Source organism: Mustelus asterias, chromosome 20 (assembly GCF_964213995.1).
Source record: "Mustelus asterias chromosome 20, sMusAst1.hap1.1, whole genome shotgun sequence".
In the NCBI taxonomy this organism is placed as follows: Eukaryota; Metazoa; Chordata; class Chondrichthyes; order Carcharhiniformes; family Triakidae; genus Mustelus; species Mustelus asterias.
In genome coordinates, this window is record NC_135820.1 from 53,523,752 (window position 1) to 53,542,815 (window position 19,064).

Here is a 19,064-nt window from a genome sequence, read left to right on the forward strand (position 1 = left end):
TTGGCTTTGATCAAGTGTAGTACCAATTTGGTCAGAGTTGCACATCTTGCTCTTTACAGTGTGGATCTCAGTGCTGGCTTTGACCTCATAATAATCAAGCTTTGGTCTGATTGGTGTACCTTTTTGGTGGCCCAGTCCTAACTCAATGTTTCCAATATCACCAGTACTAAGAACTGAGCTCCGAGCCAGGGACTGCATAATACTGACAGAGTGATGGTAAAAGACTCAGAAGGCAGACCAATGGACCACACCTTCTTCATTAAGAAGAAACTGTTTCACTGCTGTGGGTTACAAGGGACATCTTCTGCTTTCATGATTAACCCAGGAATCGATATTGCACATTACGTTCAAAAACATTGCAGGATACCTAATGTTTCTGCAGGCACTTATACAGAAAGTGAACCCAGCAGGTTGCCATGCAAGCAGGAAGACCAACAGACAGAAGGATGCAAACAGAGTAAAAGAGCTGTCACTTGTGTGATGAGGCCAGCCATCTAAATAAGACGTATCCATAAGCTCAGTCTCACAGAAAGCAAGGATTAAGATGGTGCATGGGGAAGGAAAAGAAAATGTGACCACAGCAAAGGAGACCAACAACCCTCCCACCAGCAAAGTTTCAGTTAATTTTTAAATACGCTCCTAGGACAAGGTTGAGTTTGCGTACAATTAACATCAACAGCAAAGTAAGAGAGAAGGAAGACAAAATAAAGATGAGTCAGGTTTACCAGTCATGAAACTAAGGCTGGGATTTTCTGGTCCCATCTGCCATGCAAAGTCAACAATTCTCTCCATCGGATGGACTGGAAAATCCTGGCTTAAGAGTTCAGTGCGGGTCAGGAGGTCATAATGGGGTGGCATGGCGGTTAGCACTGCTGCCTCACAGCCAAAGGCTCAGGTTCAATTCCAGCCTTGGGTGTGGTCTGTGTGGAGTTTGAAGGTTCTCCTCATGTCTATGTGGGTTCCCTCCAGGTGTCACAGGTTCCTCCCACAGTCCAAAGATGTGCACGTGTGGTGGGGTGGCCATGGGATTATGGGAATGGTGATGGGAATGGCGGGGGGGGGGGGGGTATGCCTGGGTAAGAGATGCTCTTTCAGAGAGTTGGTGCAGTCTTGATGGGCCGAATAGCCTCTTTCTGCACTGTATGAGATTATAAGAAGTATGATGTGATTGGAATTGTTGTAAAGAGACTGGGTGCATTCACATATCTAGTGAAGATTGGAGTGAGACTCCACCAGTGTCAGACTCCATCAATGTCATGCAAATTATTAACTTGAAAGAGGAAATCTGAATAAATGGGAGAGCATGATAAACCTCTTACCGTCCAAATTCCTCCTCCAATCTAACAGCAAAGTAAGAAAGCAAGCAAAAGTCTCAAAGAAACTTAAAGTTTGTCAGTATCACAGAACCCACTGGTGAGCTAGCGGCGTTGATTAAGACTAATCAATCGATGTCACAGTCCTAACTATTAAGTGCAATTTGTGGTAAAAGTCAAAATTCAGGCTCTGATACAATAACATCTGTTAAGAACAGAGTCAAGCTAATGCAGTGGAAGGAGATACCCAGACAGAAAAAAAAAGTCAGATAGTTCATTACTGTGGTAATTTTTGGTGATATATGTTTGGTTGTGATTATAGTTGAAACAAGTAGGCAACTTTATTTGTTAAATACCGGGTATTACTGATATTGGTTTAATCATATTGTTTTCTGGGAAATTATATACATGTAGCATTTTAAATTTTAATGTACAAGTTGCTTTTTTTAATGGGTGAGGGTGTGTGTAGTATATTGCAAGATCTGAGCATTTTGTCATATTGCCCTCTCTGCTCCCTTCTCTGTTGGAGAAGAATTATTCAATAATGCTGCCTATAATTGAGCATGTCATACTCAGTGAAATACAGTACAAATTTTTCCTGATCCTTAGTATGTCTGGCTGCAATAACATTATCAAGCCATTTTCTTCCTTCAGGCTGCTGATTGTAGAGTAACAGTGCGTAATTTTAGAAGAGGAAATGAGTACATCTCATCCTGTTCCACAGAGCGCCCTCTGAACTGGAAGATATCTTGGAGCATTCCAAGGCAAAGAGTAAGGCTCTTTGGTGCTTTACTTCCTTGAGATATTTTCTGACTCCACTGGCTGCAGAAGATGCAGACTCTGCATTCTTTTCTGTCTCTCTCACGCACCTTCTGAACATCTTTGAGAGTGAAGAACGTCTTGATTTTGGCTTCAATCTTTCCTACTAGTGCTCCAGGGACTCAAGGGGGGGGGTTTCATATTTCTACAATCCCTTCTGAATTCCTTGATGTTTTCTGGGGTCAACAGTTTCATGTTCGGCTTCCATGTTCTCTGACTGTAGGCGTATGTCAGCTAATCGGAGGTAGTGGTCAGAGAAAAATACTGGTTGGCATCATTGGATCTGGCCGTGGGTTTTTGAGACACAAACAGGAAGCTTATCCTGGAAGAGAATGAAGGATTGCTGAAGATGTCACGCATCTTTTACCGCTTCCATCAGGAGTTTGGATGTGGCATTCAGTTTGGTGTCAGATCCCCTGCAGCCTCATTGATGATACAGTTGAAGTTACCAACTAGAATGACTAGCTTGGACATCGGCACAGCAGTGAGAGCTGCTGGAAAATGTGGAAAATTGTCCAGGTATGTCCTGTACACAAAAAGGAGAACAAATCCAACCTGCAAATTACCACTCCATCAGTTCACTCTCAATCATCAGTAAAATGATGGAAGGGGTCATTAACAATGCTATCAAGCAGCACTTGCTAAGCAAAAATCTGTTCATTAATGCTCAGTTTGGGTTCTGCCAAGGTCACTCAGCTCCTGACCTCATTACAGCTTGGTTCAAACATGGACAAGAGCTGAACTCCAGGGGTTAAAATTAAAGTTAATTTATTAGTCACAAGTAAAGCTTATATTAACACTGCAATGAAGTTACTGTGAAATTCCCCTAGTTGCTACAGTCTGGCACCTAACCAGCACATCTTTCAGAATGTGGGAGGAAACCCACGCAAACATGGGGAGAACGTGCAAACTCCACACAGACAGTAACCCAAGCCGGGAATCGAACCCGGATCCCTGGCACTGTGAAGCCATGATGTGGAGATGCCGGCGTTGGACTGGGGTAAACACAGTAAGAAGTTTAACAACACCAGGTTAAAGTCCAACAGGTTTATTTGGTAGCAAAAGCCACACTGCTGTGAAGCAGCAGTGCCACCGTGCCTTGAGGTGAGGTTTGAGCTGCACTCCCTTTCCTGGAGGAGTGCAGCTCGAACAATGCTCGAAAAGTTTGACACCATCTAGGACAAAGCAGTCACATTCCATGGACCAGGGCTATGTGCTGAAGGACACACTGAAGCTTGGGCAGCTGCTGCAAAGGCTCATAGGGAAAGTCCTCAGTCTAGGCTCTGCCACCATAGTACACTGAGAGACTGAAACCCATCAAACTGTCTGCACCAAGAATGTTTTTAATGAATTATAAATTGTTAATGACCTATAATTCTAAGTGTAATGAGGCACCTCAGAGTGCCAGGTGTTGTACTGAAAGAAATTGAACCACATTGGATTCTACCAAACAAATTAAATGTGGCATTATATAATGTTCATCTACAAATTTTATGAATGTGTTTTTTAACCATAAAATACAGGAGCTACGGAGCTGAATTTTACAGCCTATATTTTGACTAATGTGAACTTACCTCTCATAATGGCCATCTTCTCCAAGCCAAACTACCCCCTTGTGAACATCATTCACTGCGTCATCAGAAATATACCACTCAGGTAACTAAAAATTGTTCATCGATCAATGTTTAAGGGTTTTTAAAAAATGTTTTTGCTCGTCATGCTGAAGGATATTATGACAGGCAATGGAAAACTTTTGATTTTACATGTCTTTGCAAGTGAGCACTTATAGTTAGATGTAGAACAAAGTTTCCAATATTGTGTTGCAACAAAGTGCCACACTGCCGACCTGGGCTGAACACCTGGCAGGGTAACAATATTATATTTTTATGTGTCCCGCATAAGCAACCATTCTAAGTAAGATCATTAATTTAGCGCCAAGTTTTGGCCCATTGCTTATATGAACTGGATTAGCCTGAGATTTATCATAATCAATTTTCAGACCAGTCACCTGATGTTTGCAATTGGCTTGCAGCCAGCTGCCTGAAGTAGCTTGGCATTCAGACTCCTGATGTGCATGGGAGAGTTGATTGAATTTTAATTGGTTGTTTTGACATTACTAGTCTATAAGGCAGGCTTGGTCAGCACCTGGTAGCTGTAGCTGTCCAAGCTAACTGGACTGATTGACAGGACACACAAGTGGGGAGGAGATAAGCCAAGTTGCAGAGAGCTGGCTGTGTTTCTTGGCTTTGAGCTCCATCTACTCCTGGGCCTCTCACTGCCATGTCAGCTGGATCTCACATTTGACTGCAACAAAGAAAAAAAATCTGCCTGATGGGAGGAATCAGCAATCTCTCACATGGGTTTCACTATGAGTGGAGTTTAGAAGAATGAGAGGGGATCTCATAGAAATTTATAAAATTCTGACATGATTAGACTGGGTACATTCAGAAAGAATGTTCCCAATGCTGGAGGAGTCCAGAACTAGGGATTATAGTTTGAGGATAAGGGGTAGACCTTTTAGAACTGAGATGAGGAGAAATTTCTTCACCCAGAGAGTGGTGAATCTGTGGAATTCACTACCATAGAAGTATTTGAGGCCAAGACGTTGTGTAATTTCAAGAAGAAATTAGATGTAGCTCTTGGAGGTAAAGGGATCAAGGGATGTGGGGGGGGGGGGGAGGAGGCAAGTTCAGGATATTATATTTGATGATCAGTCATGATTAAAATGAATGGTGGAGCAGGCTCAAAGGGGTGAATGGCCAGCTCCTGCTTCTATTTTCTATGTTTCTATGTAAAGTAAAGCGAATCTCAGATGAACTGAAAGGTGACTCAATAACGAAGCCAATTTGAGAGCAGCAGTTTTCAACTTGAGGTGAGGATAACCCTATTTTGTAGAAGGAATTGACATAACATACAGATAATTTATGGGTGCAACTAATAGGAAAAGTGAAATGAACATCGTTATTGGGCCATTGACGAGTCAGGCTTTGATGTGTATGTATACTGTGACTCAGTCAAGCTGTCAATTTTGCAAGATGGCACCCATGTGTAAATTATTTCTCATCGGCAATTTATAAAGTGTTAAAATATTAAGTTCATTTGCACTTCATATCAATTTCATCCTTCATAAAGTTTAATGATCACATTTATAATACAACCTACACCTTTAAGCCTGTGTTGCACATGCATCCTTCTTCCAATGGTAAGGCTGCAGAACCACCAGCAGGCAAAGGCTATAGTTATGTCATTAAAATTTATACAGTTTCCGTCATAAATTGGAGCCAAGAATTTATTATAGGAAGAATAAGATCACATTGGTGCACCCCTTGTCCAAATATCTTCATTGTTTTAAGCCCACTTCATCTGAATACCACATTGGTTCTCGATTGCCTGTGTACAAATGCTACCAGAACGTGACTGGTATACTTATGTGGAATGTTATCACCCACCAAATACATTATTTGTTTTCGTATTTATGTTTATATTGATTTTCCTTCATTCTCTTGTTTGTATTATTTCACTTTGTGTTGATTGCAATAAAGATGATGAACGAATATTACTCAATCTCAGCAAAGGCCATCAGTTAAACTCTGTAGCATGCTCTGGTTTTTAATCTCAGATTTCCGGCATCTGCATGACTTTTTTTCTTGTATTAGTGTTTAGCGTTGAATTGTTTACCTACCCACTTTCTGTCCCTGCTCATTTTAAAATATCAGTTTTACACGTTTAAAAAAAAATTATATTGCGGGGACCATGCGCAAGTGACACAAAGTCACATCTGCCACATTCCCAACAGCTCCTGTCAGCCAGCACTGATCTTGCAAACACTCGTTATCTTGCAATGATGGCCAAATAATTTGCACTTGTCCAAAACACGCGGTACAAGTGATATTATCCAACGGTGTGCTTTGAAAGTACTGTGAGCAGACTATTTCAGCAATGGAAATTACTGTAACTTTAATCTCAACAGCCCGAGGTCCATTCAAGTGATGCGTAATTTAGTGCCTTCGGATTTTGCTCTTTAATTCCCCACATTTTTGTTTAATAGCAACTGTTCCTTTTCTTATTATCCCGGTTGCCTTTCTGCCAGTTAAAAAAATCTCCGTTCAGTTCAGTTGCTTGCTGCCTTTTTATGCAGTTTATGCTTGAAAATTACTTGTATTCACATGGAGAATTGCATTGATTATATTATTTTCCATATGAATTCAGCCTCAAACGGGATGTTTTACAATGCTGGAAGTGCGTCATTAATACAAGTTGTTGTTTTCCACTGCTTGGGGTTGTTGGCGATGCGTTATGTCCGACTTTGCGAACAGGTTCTCCAGTTATTCCAAGTCGGCAGCAGCACTCTGTTTTCGGCAGGTCACACAAATAAACCACAAACTAGTTAAAGGACAGCAATTTCTTCCAATACACATGTTTCATTGTCTAAATAGAATGTGAATATTTGACAAGATGCAAAGCCAAGTGCATTGATTTTGTGCCGGGGGTCATTATCTCCTAGTTTACATCATGCAGAGTACAATACAATAAATAGTATTGCCACTTTAAAAGTACTGACATGTATTTTATCATTAATTTACTCTTTCAGGGCAAAACATGGTTTTTAAGTCAGATCTGCTGCATCAAGCAAGCAAACAGGAGGCCACGCACTACTTTATGCCCTGAACAGATTTTTCTTCCCCAAATTTCACTTTTGTACATAAATTGGGCGAACTAGCTAAGTTTAACACAAAAACAGAAAATACTGGAAAATCTCAGCAGGTCTGACAGCATCTGTGGAGAGAGAATAGAGCCAATGTTTTGAGTCTGGGTGACCCTTCATCAGAACTGATTTGGCTTTATCCTCTCTCCGCCTGTTAAGATTTTCCAGCATTTTCTGTTTTTGTTTCAAATTCCAATATCTGCAGTAATTTGCTTTTATCTTGGCTAAGTTTATTTAATGGCTTACATTACAAGGAGGCTTACATTCACAATACAAATAAGTTAGTGTGAAAATCCCCTAGCTAATAATAGGCGTTGACAAATCTTGGAATGTTTTATTGGGAAATGCAAAAAAAACAAGATACTTGGGACCGTGATCTCCAAGCAATTTTAGAGGGGGAAAGAAAGTTTCAGCTGAGTTGGTGAAACATATATGTATATAAAAAGCAGCTGCAGCCAGCGTTGCATAAACGTGAAGTTACATATTTTTTGAAGGGGGCGGACTTGTGTAGTTTTTTTTCCCACTGGAGCTGCGGATCCTGTTTCTGCAAAGAATATGGAGATGGAAATATGTAATGTATTGTGTGTTTTGGCAGGCGGGGGAGAAGCAGGCGTTTGCAGCGTGGAAAATGCAGTTTTGCTGCCACTGTGTTGGAACTTGAAATTCGTGCAGCATTAAATAGTAACGCGAGAGTTCAAACTTACCTCCTCACTGTACAACTGTCAAAGGACAAGTGGAATCGCGCATGACCCAGGAATAGAGTCTACTGTAAAGGCCCTGAAGATAATCATCTCAACCAGACATTAAAGGTAAAGGACGCCCGGCTCTGTGGCGGTGCTGAGGAGAAGCCCACCCTTCCCTTCCCCCTCCACTCCCCTCCTCTCCAACCCTCTCCTCTGGGCGCCGCCTCGTGTTTTCCATCATTTTCTTGGCTTTTACTCTTGCGGTTGCCGATCGATGGGGACAAGTTGAGGCGGCGCGAAGTGTTTTGCTGCCTCTTTTTTTCTCTCTCTCTCTTTGAGTTGGCCTGCATCTTTCCAAATGTCGCCATTTTGCCTCCTCGCTGTTGCCAGCTCATGTTGCTGCCGGGGGTGGGGGGGGGGAAACAATGTATCGGCGGCGGGGATTGTTACATTGTGTCCGCGGGCCGGCCTGCGGCAACCACTCGCCGCTTTGGATGTGAATGAGGGGAAGGCGCGAGCTGGGGTTAGAGGAGGGAGTGGGGGGAGAGAGGGGGAAGGGGGCTCGCGGGGGAAGGTGGCAACTTCTCGGGGCTTTTTCTCTGTTGAGTGAGAGCGCGCTCCCGCACCGCCGCGCCCGCGCGGTTTCCATGTTGAGAGGAGGCGCGCGCGCCCGCGAGTTGGACGCGCGTGCCCGGCTTGCCATCTTCCCACGCACCGCCCAATGTTCAAATTGGGGCTGGGGGCATGAATGGGCATCTCTCTCTTCTGTTTCTTTTCTATTTCTCTCTCTCTATCTCTTTCTCTGTCTTTCTCTCTTTCGATTTCCCTCTCTTTATCTCTTGTCTTTCTCTTTATCTCTCTGTCTTTCTGACTCTGTCTCTGTCTCTCTGTCTTTCTTTATCTTTCTGCCTTTCTTTCTCTTTATCTGTCTTTCTCTTTATCTCTTCCTGTCTGTCTTTCTCTCTTTAAATTTCCCTCTCTTTATCTGTCTTTCTCTCTTTCTCTTTCTCTCTTTCTCTTTCTCCCTATCTCTCTCTTTCCCTCTCTTTTTCTCTCTGTCTTTCTCTTTCTCCCTATCTCTCTCTTTCCCTCTCTTTTTATCTCTGTCTTTCTCTTTCTCTCTCTCTCTTCAGTTCCAAGTCACAGGCCAGCAAGTTTTCCTTCATGTCTCCATTCAGATGAATATTTTAATCTTTGTTTTTTTGTGTGCGGTTTAAGAGAAAGCCCACCACTTTGTGTGTGTGTGTGTTGACTTTGTGGTTTTTGTTTTATTGGTCTGGTCAGAATGGCAGAGTTGTGGATTTGGAATGTGCCAGCAGGAAACTGCTTGTGTCGTCCAAACAGGACTATGTGTGGGGGGAAAAAGGATTCTGGTGACCCGGGCTAAGTGGAGATTTAATTGGTGTATCCATAATTGTGAATGGTTTTGATGGAGTGGATGAGGCAGTACTGTTTCCTCTGGCAAGTGGGTCCATATGTATTTAAAATAAACAACAAAAGAGCCAAAGGGAAGATTAGGAGACTTTTTCTCACAGAGGATTGTTAAGATCTGGAATGCACTATCTGAAAGGGTGGTGGAAGCAGGTTCGGTAGAAACCTTCAAAGGCAATTAGACATGTCCTTGAAGAGGGCTAATTTGCAGCATTATGGGAAATAAAGCTGGGATGTAGGATGAAATTGGACAGCTCTTTCAAAGAGCTGACACAGACATTACAGAACAAATTACCTGCGTTGTAAGGTTATAGGTGGATTTACCATGACAATAAGCTACAGGACATATTATTTTAAAAGATAGGAGCGTATTAGAGTGGATAAAGTGTAGAGTTGGTGGGAAGTTTTGAAAAATAATGAGGGTGGGCTGCAAAAGCACATTGAAGTGAAGGGTCTCAAACAGGTAGGTAAATGACAAGGTGGAGGTGCCGAGAAGAGAGTTCCATAAAGTTGAGCATATTGGATCAGGGTACTGGGTGTTTGCGGAAGCCAAAGTGGATGACTTAAATTTTGTCAAAGAGGTTGTGGCTCAGCATCACATATGAAGTTGGAGAGAGTGGCGACAGCTTTGAGTTGATGAGAGAAACTTGGAATCAGAACTATTTTGTTGGAGTAAGAATGAAAGGCAGAATTTAATTAAATTATAATTTGCATTTATATAGCAATATATATTTCATAGCAGTGAAGGGGAGGTGAGGCAGCAGCATAGGGGTATTGTTAATCTCTAGTAATCCAAACACCAGACTAATGCTCTGGGGACCCAGGTTTCAATCCCACCATGGCAGATGGTAGAATTTAAATTCAATAAAAGAATCTGGAATTAAAAAGTCTAATTGGGAGAGCTGTCTCACAGACCAGTTAAGCAACAGTCTGACATAGTCATACTCACAGAATCATACCTTACAGAAAATGTCCCAGGCACCTCCATTACCATCCCAGTGTGTGCCCTGTCCCACTGGCAGGACAGACCCAGCAGATGTGGTGAGACAATGGTATACAGTCAGGAGGGAATTGCCCTGGGCGTCCTCATCATCGACTCCAGACCCCATGAAGTTTCATGGCAACCTGCTGATTACAATGTACCACCAACCCCCATCCTCACACTCAGCTGATGAATCAATACTCTTCCACGTTGGACACCACTTGGATGAAGCACTGATGTTTGCAAGGGTGCAAAATGTACTCTGGGTGGGTTTCCCATGTGCCTGCTCATCTTGTCCCACATGGTAGCGGTCGTGGGTTTTGAAGGTACTGTCCAAGGCCCCTAGGTCAGTTCCTGGTACACTCTGTTGCCACTGTTCACCAGTAATGGAGACAATGTTTGTGGAAGGGGGTCTTCAATGTCCATCACCAAGAGTGGCTCGGTAGCACCACCACAGACTGAGCTGGCTGAGTCCTAAAGGACATTGCTGCTAGACTGGGTCAGTGTCGGGTGGTGAGGGAACTAACAAGAGGGAAAAACATACTTGACCTCATCTTCCTAACCTGTCTGTTGCAGATGCATCTGTCCATGACAGTATCGGTAGGAGTGACCACCGCGCAGTACTTGTGGAGATAAAATCCTGTGTTCAAATTGAGGATACCTTCCATTGTGTTGTGTGACATCACCATTGTGCTAAATGGAGTAGACTTTGAACAGATCTAGAAATTCAAGACTGGGCATCCATGAGGTGCTGTGGTCCATCATCAGTAGCAGAATGGTACTCAACCATAATCTGTAACCTCTTGGTCCAGCATATCCCCCACCCACCTTTACCACCAAGCCAGTGGATTAACTCTGGTTCAATGAAGAGTGCAGGAGGCATGCCAGGAGCAACACCAGACATATATAAAAATGATGACTTAATGAAGCTATAACACAGGACTACTTGCATGCCAAACAGTATGAGCAGCAAGTAATAGAGACTTGCAATTCCCCAACCAATGGACCAGATCTAAGCTCTGCAGTCCTGTCACATCCCGCCATGAATGGTGGTGGACAATTAAACACTCACTGGAGGAGCAGGCTCCACAAATGCCTTCATCCTCAATGATGGAGGAACTGAATGCATCCATGCAAAAGATAATGCATTTGCAGCCTTCAGCTAATTGATTCACTCCATGTGATAACAATAAATGGTTAAAGGGACTAGATACTGCAAAGGCTATGGGCCCTGACAACATTTTAGCAATAGTCCTGAAAACCATTGTTTCAGAAGTTGCCACGCCCCTAGCTAAGCTCTTCTAGTACAGCTACAGTACTGGCATCTGCCTGGCAATGTGGAAAATTGCCCAGGTATGTCCTGTACACAAAAAGCAAAACTAATCCAACCCGGCCAATTACTGCCCCATTAGCCAATCCTCAACATCAATAAAGTGATGGAAGGGGTCATCAACAGTGCAATCAAGCGGCATTTACTTTGCAATAACATGGTCTCTGATGCTCTGTTTGGAATCTGCTAAGGTAATTCAGCTCCTAAACCCATTACAGCCTTGGTTGAAGCATGGGCGTAAGAGCTGAATTCCAAAGGTGACACTGCCCTTCATACCATGACAGCATTTAACCGAGTGTCAAAAGCAGCCTGCTTGATTGGCATCCCTTCCACAAACGTTCACTCTTTCCACCACCAATGAACAGTGGCAGAATGTGTACCAGGAACTGACTGAGGGCCATCCCTCCACTGTCGCTGGGTCAAAATCCTAGAACTCCCTCCCTAACACTCCCTAACACACTGTGGCCTAGCCAGTGATGCCCACATCCCATAAATGAATAAAAATGTGGTATGTCACAAAGTACACCATATTTAATCACTGTTCCGCAGAATCAGAGAATGACACAGCATGAAAAGTGGCCACTCAGCCCATTATCTCAGTGCTGACTCTACACTATAGGCATCCAAATAATTCCATCCTCTGCTCTTTTCCTTCATTTTTTCCCTTCAACTACTTATCCAATATCCTTTAAAAGCTACTCTTAAAAAACTGCTCCCCCACCATTTCAGGCAGTACATTCCAGATCAAAACAAACTTGCTGTGTATAAATTGTTTTCTCATGCTGCTTCTGTTTTTTGTCTATCACACTATATCTGTGTCCTCTGTCTACTGAACCATCTCTGAGTGGGTCTCTTTATTTACTCTTTCAAATCCATTTATTATTTTGAATACTTCAATCAAACCTTTGCTCTGCAAAGGAGAGCAACGCTGTCTTCTCCAGTCAAGACCATCATCCCTGGTTCCATTCTAGTAGGACGGCACGGTGGCACAGTGGTTAGCACTGCTGCTTCACAGCTCCAGGGACCTGGGTTCGATTCCCGGCTTGGGTCACTGTCTGTGTGGAGTTTGCACATTCTCCTCGTGTCTGCATGGGTTTCCTCTGGGTGCTCCGGTTTCCTCCCACAGTCCAAAGATGTGCGGGTTAGGTTGATTGGCCATGCTAAAATTGCTCCTTAGTGTCCTGAGATGCGTAGGTTAGAGGGATTAGCGGGTAAATGTGTGGGGATGTGGGGGTAGGGCCTTGGTGGGATTGTGGTCGGTGCAGACTCGATGGGCCAGATGGCCTCTTTTTGAACTGTAGGGTTTCTATGATTCTAGTGAATCTCTCCTGTGCTCTCACCAAGGCCATGACACCCTCAAGTGTGGTGTCCAGAATTTGACACAGCTGAAGCCTAACCAGCATTTTATAATGGTTCAGCATAACATCCTTGCTTTGTACTTTTTTTCACAAACAGTAGAGCCAAGAATTCCATATTTTTTTTCCATCGACCATCTCAACTTATTCTGCCATTTTCAAAGATTTGCGTGCGTGAACCCCCATGTCTCTCCGCTCCGACACCCCCATTAGAATTGTACTATTTAGTTAATATTGGTTCTCCTCATTCTTCCAGCCAAACTATATCACTTCACACTTCTCTACATTAAATTGCATTTGCTGTATGTCTGCCCTTTTGACCAGTTTGTTCATGGTCTTCTGAAGTCAGTTATTATCCTCCACATCCTTTAGTATATTTCTGAATTTTGTATTAGCTGCAGACGTTGAAATTATGCCATGTATACACAAGTCCTGATTATTAATTAATATATCAGAACATTTTAAAAAACCAGTAGCAATAAATAAAGACAATCATCTCTAACTATCGGAAGTTTGGAATATTTTCAGAAAACATGATAAATGATTGCACAGTAAAATTCCTGGTCACTGCACTGCTGCTTGGTGAAGAAGTTGAAGTTATTATTTATTTTCACTAACAGAAACATTGTTCGGATTCTCTGTGTGATTATCAGTATTTCTTTATGCATCAAAATTCTTCAAATCTTCCCTATCCCACCTAATATTCACTGCTCCACTCTACCCCACTAAATATTCTCAGCTCCTCTTCTCCTCCAGCTAACTTTATCAACTCCTCCACAACCCAAATGATAGTCCCAGCCCATTATCACTTCTACCTACCATCTTCAGCTCCTCCCCACTTATCATTAGATGTGTGTTATGTCTTTAAAAGGGTTGCAGGTTGCTTTAAGAGCTAATCACATGATTTGATGGTGATGTCATTACAGTGTTGCCACAGGCTACTGTTTTGACTTCTTATGGGCAGTTCCCAACTATGGTTCTTCATCCCGGCACCAAATTGTGAAGCGTCTTTCATAGCCAATTCCAATTCCATTGCCGTCTTTAGAGTCAAAGCACGTTCAGTAAGCAATCTTCTTTGGATAGCCTCATTGTGGAGACTACAAACTAGACGATCTCGCAGAGTATTTTCTAACGATTCAACAAACTCGCAATGTTGTGCAAGCCTTATTAAACTGAATAATACTTTCACCTTCCACTTGATTCCACGATGATCAGTGGCTTTGGAGAATAATGTTCTTCAAGGATCTTTGTCAATTCATCATAAGTTTTGGTTCTTGGCTTTGCTGGATGAATCAAGTTCCGGAGAAAATTAAAGGTTTTACATCCTATTGTACTGACAAAAACTGGTATGAGCAACTCGTTTGCAATTTTATTTGCTTGTACAAAGTAATGAAAATGCTCTGCATAGGAACTCCATGATTCATTTCCTTTATTGAAAGGCTCCATGGATCATAATTGACCCACCATTTCTCTTGCCGGCACTAGCGACTCAAGACTGCTCAGTATGTATTTTCTTACTTACTTTCTTCCCAGTACTGCCCTTTTTACCCTGGAGACTGTTGACTTGATGTTTTTTTTAAAAAACGATCTCAGTTGTACAGCAAAGCATCAAGTCTTTTCAAATATGCCAGATGCTGCCCGGAATCTCACTCTTCTCTGATTGGAAAAAAAACCTCTCTTAAAACCACACAGAGAGCTTTTTCCTTAGTTGAGTCTTCCTTCACTGGCACTCAATCTTTAACCCTGTTGTTGCTTCTCCGCAGCCTTCTAATATTCAAAGTTTGAGGACCCACAATGTCTGTTTCTTCCACTTGGGCTCTTTTCTCAATGTTCTCAATGAAACAAAATCTTGACTCATGCCAATTTTCTTTCTGTATTGTTCTAACTATGTTTGGGGTTGTGGGTTTTACACAGAAAGAAAAGGCTTGGTTTGCACACGTAGATTCAAACTAGCACACAAGAGGTTCATTGAAAGAGATGTTTTCTGTACTGCAGAATATAAAACTGAAAGAAAATATATAACAATGATGCTACAGCTGAGGCCTAAACAGTGTTTTATAATGGTACTTTTATAATGGTGCTATAACAATCATTTGGACAAATGAGCTGATTGCCAGAGGTGAGATTGCCAGCCCTTCACATCAAGGCAGCATTTGGACTTGTGCAATATCAAGGAGCCCTAACAAAACTGGAGTCAATGGGAATCAAGGTGAAAACTCTCCCTGATTGGTGTCATAACCTGGCACAAAGGAAGATGGCTGTGGTAGTTGGAGGTCAATCATCTCAGCTCCAAGACAACACTGCAGGAGTTCCTCAGGATGGTGTCCTAGGCCCAATCATCTTCAGCTACTTCATCAATGACCTTTCTTCCATCATAAGATCAGAAGTGGGGATGTCTGCAGGTGACTGCACAATGTTCAGAACCATTTGCGACTCCTCAGATACTGAAGCAGTTCAGGTCCAAATGCAGCAAGACTTGGACAATATCCAGGCTTTGGCTAACAAGTGGCAAGTAACATTTGTGTCACACAAGTGCCAGGCATTGACCATCTCTCCAACAAGAGAGGATCTAACCATCACCCCTTAACATTCACCGGCATTACTAATGCTAAATTGTCCACTACCAACATCCTTGAGGGTTACCATTGACCAGAAACTGAGCTGGGCCAGCATATACATACTGTGGCGACCAGAGTAGGTCAAAGGCTAGAAATCCTGTGGCAAGTAACTCACCTCCTCACCACCCCACAAAGCCTGTCCACCACATACAAAGCACCAGTCAGGATTGTAATGTAATACTCTCCACTTGTCTGGACGAGTGCAACTCCACCAACCCTCAAGAAGCTCAACACTATCCAGCACAAAGTAGCCCGTTTGATTACTACCCCTTCCACAAATATTCAATTCCTCCACCACTGACCAACAGTGGCAGCAGTGTGAGTAATCTATAAGAAGCAGTGCAGGAGCTCAACAATGTCCTTTAGGCAGCACCTTCCAAAATCATGACCATTACCATCGAGAAGGACAAGAGCAGTAGAGATCTGGGAATATCACTATCTGGAGGTTCCCCTCCAAGTCACTCACCATCCTGACTTGGAAATATATTGCTGTTCCTTCATTGTTGCTGGGTTGAAGTCCTGGAATTCCCTCCCTAACACTGCTGTGGGTTTACCTACGCCTCAGGGACTGCAGCGATTCAAGAAGGCAGCACAGTACCTCCTTCTGAAGGTTGACTTGAATGGACAATAAATGCTGGCCTTGCAACATCCCGTAAATGAATTTTAAAAAATGGTCAGTCACACGCACTGCTGCCAGAAATGGTCAGAGGAACTGCTGATAAAATTAATGGAGTGATTTGAAGGGATGATTAAAGTAGTGGATAGGGGAATGTCTATGGATGTTATTTTTATGGGCTTACAGGAGCATTCAATAACGTCCTTAATAAAAGACTGTTAGCAACAGTTGGAGATCATGGAATTAAGGGAAATTAATGACCTGGTTCGGAGTCTGGCTGAGTGCCAAAAGAAGGAGAATAGTGATAATGGGCAGTTTGTAACTTGTTAAATCGTGCAAAGGTTTATGTTGGGCCTCAACAATTCATTGTATTTATTAATGAGTTAGTTGACAGAACACGCAGCCACATATCCCAGGGCAATTACAGCAAACGTTTGGTCCAAAGTAGGGTCTCATACCAGCAATGAGATTTTATTTTTGGTGATGTTGATTGATAGAAGAACATTGAATTCCTCTTTTCATCAAATAGTGCCATGAAATTATTAACATGCACATGGACAGCACTTTCCAACAATAGAGAACTCTATCATTTGCTGTATTATAATGTCAGCTTAAATTATGTGATCAAATCATGGAATGGTGCTTGAACCCACAACTCTCTGGTTTAGCATATACATGTAAGAGTTTGCCTAATGCTTACAGATGATGTTGCCAAGGAGCTGGCATATAAATAATAAAGCGGGTGGATCCCTGAGGTACAGAAAGCATAGAACATAGAACATTACAGCGCAGTACAGGCCCTTCGGCCCTCGATGTTGCGCCGACCAGTGAAACCAATCTAAAGCCCCTCTAATCGACACTATTCCAATATCATCCATATGTTTATCCAATAACCATTTGAATGCTCTTAATGTTGACGAGTCCACTACTGCTGCAGGCAGGGCATTCCACGCCCTTACTACTCTCTGAGTAAAGAACCTACCTCTGACATCTGTCCTATATCTCTCACCCCTCAATTTAAAGCTATGTCCCCTCGTGTTAGCCATCACCATCCGAGGAAAAAGGCTCTCACTATCCACCCTATCTAATCCTCTGATCATCTTGTATGCCTCTATTAAGTCACCTCTTAACCTTCTTCTTTCTAACGAAAACAACCTCAAGCCCCTCAGCCTTTCCTCATACGATTTTCCCACCATACCAGGCAACATCCCTGGTAAATCTCCTCTGCACCCTTTCCAACACTTCCACATGTTTTCTATAATGCGGCGACCAGCACTGTACGCAATACTCGAAGTGCGGCCGCACCAGAGTTTTGTACAGTTGCAGAATGACCTCCTGGCTCCAAAACTCAATCCCTCTACCAATAAAAGCTAACACACCGTACACCTTCTTAACAACCCTATCAACCTGGGTGCCAACTTTCAGGGATCTATGCACATGTACACCCAGATCCCTCTGTTCATCCACACTACCAAGCATCTTACCATTAGCCCAGTACTCTGTATTCCTGTTACTCCTTCCAAAGTGAATCACCTCACACTTTTCTGCATTAAACTCCATTTGCCACCTCTCAGCCCAGCTCTGCAGCTTATCTATGTCCCTCTGTAACCTGCCACGTCCCTCCGTACTGTCTACAACTCCACGGACTTTAGTGTCATCCGCAAATTTATTAATCCATCCTTCTATGCCCTCATCCAGATCATTAATAAAAATGACAAACAGCAGTGGCCCCAAAACAGATCCTTGCGGTACACCACTAGTAACTGAACTCCAGGATGAATATTTCCCATCAACCACCACCCTCGGTTTTCTTACAGCTAGCCAATTCCTGATCCAAACCACTAAATCGCCCTCAATCCCATGTGTCCGTATTTTCTGCAAAAGCTTACCATGGGGAACCTTATCAAACGCTTTGCTGAAATCCATATACACCACATCAACCGCTTTACCCTCATCCACCTCTTTGGTCACCTTCTCAAAGAACTCAATAAGGTTTGTGAGGCATGACCTACCCTTCAAAAAACCGTGCTGACTATCCCTAATCAAATTATTCCTTTCTAGGTGATTATAAATCCTATCTCTTATAATCCTTTCCAAAACTTTGCCCACAACAGAAGTAAGGCTCACCAGTCTATAATTACCAGGGTTGTTCCTACTCCCCTTCTTGAACAAAGGGACAATATTTGCTATCCTCCAGTCTTCTGGCACTGTTCCTGTAGACAATGACGACACAAAGATCAAAGCCAAAGGCTCTGCAATCTCCTCTCTAGCCTCCCAGAGAATCCTAGGATAAATCCCACCCGACCCAGGGGACTTATCTATTTTTACCCTTTCCAGAATTGCTAACACCTCCTCCTTATGAACCTCAATCCCGTCCAGTCCAACAGCCTGCATCTCAGTACTCCCCTCGACAACACTGTCCCTCTCCTGTGTGAAAAGGTGTGGACAAGGCAGGAAAAGCTACTGAGGTCGATGTAGCATCTATGATGTGACAGGTAGCATTGTGCCCAGGGGAGAGTAGTGCCACAGAGATGGACTGAGGAGTAAGAAGCATTTGTGGAGGATGAGATCAATGATGTTGACAAGAAAAAAAGAGAATTCTGGGTGGACGGGGAAGACTAAAAATCCATCGGAACAATCACACATGCCGTAGTCTCCTGACTGGAGTGGAAGAAAAAGCTGAAATAGTGTACATCAAATTGAGAGATTGGATAGTTGCAAGAATCAAAATGATCCCTATCTTTAGACAAAGGAAAAATTAAAGATGGAAAAATGGTTGAGGAGTATGGAAAATTAATACATTTTTAAAAGAAGGGTCGATATCAGTAATTTTGAAGGATCTAGGGATCATAGGCAAGGATCAGAGCCAGGTTATGTCAGAAAGTATTTAGGTAGGGAAATGCCCTGAGAAATACACTCAGCCTTGACTCCGCAGTCTGGATTTCTGTTTCCCAAAGGAGCTGCAAATCAGGTCGTGAATTGCTGAACTTTGTTTTTCTAGTAAGGGAAAACTGTTTCCCACTGCCTTCCCAATCCCACACCATTTTTTCTGGGTCAGGAAGGCCTTGGGTGAAAAATGTGCACACACTTCTTCCGAGGTCCCGTCCCCACTGCGAGGATGATAGGAAAACTGTATATCCTCTCGCATACAGTTTTCATGTGTTGGTGTGGGTTTTGGAAGCCCGAACAATGCACTTCCATGGAGACTGTTT

The 19,064-nt window shown here is 42.9% G+C and overlaps 1 protein-coding gene across 3 annotated transcripts in view; it reads left to right on the forward strand.

The window, feature by feature from the left end:
- Positions 1 to 7,272: 7,272 nt before the first annotated feature.
- The window catches only part of znf512b (zinc finger protein 512B), a 122,853-nt gene continuing 111,061 nt past the window's right edge, over positions 7,273 to 19,064 (forward strand). For all 3 annotated transcript variants that reach the window (XM_078236569.1, XM_078236571.1, XM_078236572.1), the window contains exon 1: positions 7,273 to 7,646. The gene's annotated coding sequence lies outside the window, so the exon portion shown is untranslated. The remainder of the gene's footprint in view (positions 7,647 to 19,064) is intronic.